This window comes from Ornithorhynchus anatinus, chromosome 1 (genome assembly GCF_004115215.2).
Source record: "Ornithorhynchus anatinus isolate Pmale09 chromosome 1, mOrnAna1.pri.v4, whole genome shotgun sequence".
In the NCBI taxonomy this organism is placed as follows: domain Eukaryota; kingdom Metazoa; phylum Chordata; class Mammalia; order Monotremata; family Ornithorhynchidae; genus Ornithorhynchus; species Ornithorhynchus anatinus.
The window spans coordinates 101388104-101394209 of record NC_041728.1 but is presented as its reverse complement, the minus strand read 5'-3'; positions in this window follow the sequence as shown (position 1 = coordinate 101394209).

Here is a 6106-nt window from a genome sequence, read left to right as displayed (position 1 = left end):
CTAGAAGGGGGAGACAGCCATCCAAACAAGTAAAGAGGCATCAATAGCATCAGTATAAATAAACAGAATTAGAGTTATATATACCCATTTGAACAATTAAGGCACTACTCAGAACCATCAGTCAGTCAGTCAGTCAATCGTACTTGTTCATTCATTCATTCAATAGTATTTATTGAGCGCTTACTATGTGCAGAGCACTGTACTAAGCGCTTGGGATGTACAAATCGGTAACAGATAGAGACAGTCCCTGCACTTTGATTGGCTTACAGTCTAATCAGGGGAGACAGACAAAAACAATAGCAATAAATAGAATCAATTATTGAGCGCTTAGTGTGTGTAGACCGCTGTACTAAGCACTTGGGAGAGTACAACAATAAACAGATGCATTCCCTGCCCACAGCGAGCTTATTCTTCCTGAAACAATCCTTAGCAAAAATACCTTGTCTGCTTCAACCTCTGCTTTTGAGCTCTACTGGGTTCTACTGTAACAGAAAGTATCAGTAAAAAAATCCATACTCTGCTTGCTGGCTAGTGTGTGCAATATTAGAGTCATTAAGGAAAGCAGATTCTAGACATTTTCCTGCATCCGTTGTCCAGTTTCCCAGTGAAGACAGTGCACTTGGATCTGTGCCCCTTGGGCACTTGGAATTCACTCCACTCTCACTCCCACAGCATGTATATCCGGAATTTATTCATTGATATTAATGTATGGCTCCCCCCTCCAGGCTGTAAGCTTGTTGTGGGCAGGGAACATGTCTACCAACTCTGTTGCACTGTACTCTCCCAAGCACTTAGTAGTGCTCTGAACACTCTAAGTGCTCAATAAATACCAATAACTGAGTGACCGGTTGAAGACACAGCCACGTTCGTCAGGAGGTAAGGTGGTTTATTGGGAAAAGGATGGGGCTAGGGGTCAGTAGTCCTGAATTTGAGCCCAGCTCCACCACTAGCCTTTGTGAAGCCTGTGTACGTCTCTGGACCTATTTTCTCATAACTGTCTCTCCCTGCCTTACAGAGAGAGATACTGAGGAAAAAAAGAACTAATTGATGTGAAAAAGCATTTTGAAAAAAGAAGAGCACCTTACCAACTTAAGGTTTTTACCGTAGAATATTTGCATCTCCTGCGTTGTGGGTTCTCATGGCCTGATTTATCCCTCATGGCTTGATCCTCTAGTTTTCCCTCACAAGGCCTCGGTATGTTGTCAGAAAATTTCCAGACATGTCCAAAGAAGCCATCATTTAAAGAGTTCTAAGGGAGTGCTGCCCCACAATTAAATATTCCATCTGTGGTAGAAAAATGAAACGGCTTGCTTCCTCAAAGGTTTGCTGGAGGAAGCAGGCTGGTGAGAGAGAACTCATGTGTGTGTGTGTGTGTGGGTGTGTGTGCTCGCTTTGAGTGAAAGCCATCAAGAGGAATAATATCCCTTCTGCCGTCCCAGGAACATCTGGGAAGATGTTGGAAAACCGTCTCTGAAGGGCAAGAGCAGCTCCTTTTAGTCTTCCGCTCAGCAAAAGCCAGATAGCAAGAAGTGGTTTGGGGGCTAGCCCACACCACTAACCGCCTTTCCCACCCCGAGACGTCTATTTCCTTCAGAGCGACGGGCTCCCTGACACTCTGCTGACCGTATAACTGTCTGAAATGCTTGTATCTGGGAATAACGTCACCCGGAGCCCAGAGGGCCGGTTTAGAAACCACGGTCTTCCTGGGGAGAATCACCGGGGCGGGATTTGGGTCGTTGCCGACGCCGGATTGGACCCTTTCAACTGAGATCACCTGGGTTATGCTTGAGAGGGCACCTCCTGGAGAGATTTCCTACTTGGGCCACATGCCTTCTGCCCCTTACAGTGATTCTGATCAGACAGGATATCTCGGGAGGGTTTTTCTACCCCGGGAATCTCAGAAGTGACCGATGTGGCCCTATGGTAGAATCACCCCACCTGGAAAGAGTTGGCGGGTATTGCGCTAACCATTGCTCCCTTCTAGCTCGACTGCTCCAGCAGCCTTGGTGAACTCCCCTGGCACCTCCTGCCCAAAGTACATACACCCTCCCCAGTGGCAGAGGTAAACCTACAGGCTTTCAGAGCAACTCATCCATTCTGGGCTCTTTGCAAGGGGACTGGGACTGAAAGAATTTTCCTCTCTCCGCTACGGGCCCGCGAACAGAGAGTCGTGTGTTACCGAAGTAAACCTCCCTCTGTGAGTCGCATGGCTTTCCTCTCTAACGTTGTCAGTGACCACAGAACGGTTCTTATTTTTAGTGGCAGGCATGTTGGAGCTGGAAACCCAGAACTGAAAGACGAGAGGGAAAAACAGTCCGTCTACTGCAAAAGTATGAGTTGGGTTGGGCCGGCAGACGTTAACGACTGCATTGTTTCGAGCAGTCTGGGAGTCGAGAGAAAGTCCCAAATGTTCGTGAAAGGCTGGATTCCGGATAGTTATAGTGCGGTTAGGAGAGGGATATGATACTAATCTCATTTTCTATGAGGCTGGTTTCGTCCCAGAGTTTGCTCTTGTGATGAATGTCAAGGGCAACGTGCCCAGGATAACTCTTGAATGAGGAGAAAAATAACGCCTGCAGCCTCTGGGAGATTAACATTGCCCCTTCTTTTTCACCTATTACCCCTTCTTTTCAGACTGACTACACATTCATCCATTCATTCATTCTGAGGAGAATGTTTCTGTTATCAAGGGTTAAACCCTCTGCCAAGCACATGTCCCAACCCTTCATGGAGAAGACTTTCCCGTCAGCTTTCTGAATATCTACACCCTGTAGGGTTCCATTTGGTCACCTGTATGGACACTTTTTAGCATCCGTACCCAGCCCGGGTCCACCAAGGTCTACTGGCCTGACTCAATCCACCTTTAGGTCTCCCGGTGGTGGTGTTATGACGTCTTAGGTTGAGCCTCTTGATTTTTAAAGTTTCTCCCTGGGAGGGATCAATCAGCACTATTCTATTTTTTGTTTAGTTCACTCGTGGCAGGGAACGTGTCTACCAACTCTGTAACTCTATTGTATTGTACTCTGACAAATGCTTAATGCAGTTCTCTGCACACATTAAGCGCTCCATGAATACCATTCATCGATTAATTTTTTTAAAATGATATTTAAGTGATTACAGCATACTAGATATTGTACTAAGGCCTGGATTAATAGACTGAAGAGACCAGGAAGTGAGTAATTTTAGTGAGTAATAACTGCTGCTCTATAGCCACACCTTGCCCACAATGTTGCTGTTAATGCCCAAAGTGAAGCAGCATGGCCTACTGGAAAGAGCATGGGTCTGGGATTCAGAGGATCTAGGACCTAAACCCAGCTCCATCTCTTGGCTCGTATGAGACCTTGCGCAAGTCATTTAAACCCTCAATCACTCGTATTTATTGAGAACTTACTGTGTGCATAGCACTGTATAAAGCCCTTAGAAGAGTACCATTTAATGGAGCTGGGAGACACGTTCCCTCCCCACAACAAGATTATTTCCCTGTGTCTCCATCTCTCCATCTATATAATGAGAAGCAGCGTGGCTCTGCGGAAAGAGCACGGGCTTGGGAGTCAGAGGTCGTGGGTTGTCATGGGTTCTAATCCTGACTCTGCCGCTTGTCAGCTGTGTGACTTTGGGTAAGTCACTTCACTTCTCTGGCCTCAGTTGCCTCATTTGTAAAATGGAGATGAATACTGGGAGTCTCACGTGGGACAACCTGATCATCTTGTATCCCCGCCCAGCCCTTTGCACATAGTAAGCACTTAACAAATACCAATATTATTTATTTATTAATGGGGAGTAATACCATCTTCCCTCCTACTTGTGAGCCCCATGTGGGACAGGGACTGTGTTTGATCTGCAAAAATTTTATCTACTACAGCTCTCTGTGCAAGGATTGGCGAATAGTGCATGCTGAACAAATACCCCAATTCCTATCATGGTGATTATTATTAGATCCGGTAAATTGCAGGGATGCAGGTCTCTGACTCCAATGTAAGACACCCAAAAGACTTCAGGAAAAATGATAATTTGGGGGAAGCAAAAGGGAAGAAAAAGGAAATGGGAACCAGAGTAGAAGACAGGTTTGAAGTGAGGGTTCACGAATGAGAAGAACACTAATTCCATGACCCCAGGAAGTCTTAGAATCTGGTAGGATGTGTGGAAAAAGGCAGAAGGAGGAGAAAGGAAAAAAATCTAGGCTAGAGTATAAGGTAAATAAAGAGAGCTTTTAAGGCTTGCATTTGCATATGACTCTTTTTGGAATGGTCTTTCAGCCCCTTCTGCCTCAGCGGGGCAAAGCAATATAATGTGCATCGAGCAAATTCCCCGTGACCAGCCATTCTTTCTCCAGTATCTGAGAATCGCCTCCCCGTTGCCGCTGAAATATGCCAGTACCAACTCTAAAAATATCTGACACTGCACAAATTGGAGGTGAAAAAATAATCCCAAGCAGAGAGGAGACTCATCTTGATGTCTTTTTTTTAAAAAAAAAACCAAAACCCTATTCTTGTCATACTTTAAAAGAACTCCAGTTTGTAAATGCTGAAAAAACCCTTTCTCTTTCCTTGGAGGAAAAGTGGGAAGCCAACGGAGGTACCTTTCAGAACTCCCTGGGAAAGTGGATTCATTTACCGCAGTGAAGCTCAAAGGCCACCGGTAGGGTCTCTTCCTCATTCCCCAAATTTCTCTCAGGTCGTCTTTAGGTTTCTAGTTAACCAGAGAGGCCTTTTTGTTTCGTAAACTAAGCACATTCCTTCTTAACCACAGGCATCCACTTCTCATTGGATTTATGACAAGCGGGAAGGTGGCATGAGGGCAGAGGAGCAGAGCATTTGTTTTTCCCATCGCACCCCTCGTTACTTAATAATAGTAATAACAATGATGGCATTTGTTAAGCACATACTATGTGCAAAGCACTCTTCTAAGAGCTGGGGAGGATACAAGGTGATCAGGTTGTCCCACGTGGAGCTCACAGTCTTAATGCCCATTTTACAGTTGAGGTAACTGAGGCAGAAAGAAGTGAAGCGACTTGCCCAAAGTCACACAGCTGACAAGCGGCGGAGCCGGGATTTGAACCCATGACCTCTGACTCCCCAGCCCGTGCTCTTTCCACACTGCTTCTCAGGAACACCCCCCTCTATCGTCAACAACAGCTGAATGATATCAGTGGACCTTCTTAATGTCCTGTCTGCCCCATGGGGTTCCATTCGGCATTTCCAAGGCCCTCTTTCGCGTCTCTTTGGGAAGCAGTGTGGCCAAGTGGAAAGAGCACAGGAATGGGAGTCAGGGGACCTGGGTTCTAATCCTGACTCCGCCACATCAATCAATGGTACTTATTGAGCGTTTACTGTGTGTCTAGCACTTGGGAGAGTGCAAAACGACAGAGGTGGTAGACACGTTCGGTGGCTAGAGGGGGAGAGAGACATTAAAATTAATTACAGATACGCAAAATGGGCCATATAACCACATGCCTGCTAGGTGACTTTGGGCAAGTCGCTTGACTTTTCTGGGCCTCAGTTTCCCCATCTGTAAACAGGGTAAAACACCTGTTTTCCATCCTCTTTAAACTGAGAGCCACATGAAACAGGTACTGTGTCTGGCCGGATTATCCTGAATTAACCCCACCACTTGGGGCTTACCCTGAATTAACCCCACCGCTTCCTAGGTACTTACTATGTTCCTGGCACTGTACTAAGCGCTGGTGTGGATACAAGCAAATCGGGTTGGACACAGCCCACGTCCCACGTGGCGCTCACAGTCTCGATATCCATTTTACAGATGCGGTGACTGAGGCCCAGAAAAGTGTAGTGACTTGACCATGGTCACACCACAGACAATCGGCAGAGCCAGGATTAGAACTCTTGACCTTAATAAAAATAATAACGATGGTATTTATTAAGTGCTCTCTATGTGCCAAGCACTGTTCTAAGTGGTGGAGTAGATAAAAGGTACTCAGGTTATCCCACATGGGGCTCACAATCTTAATCCCCACTTTACAGATGAGGTCACTGAGGCCCAGAGAAGTGAAGTGACTCGCCCCAAATCACACAGCTGATAACTGGCAGAGCCGGGATGAGAACCCACGACCTCCGACTCTCAAGTCCGGGCTCTATCCACTACACCA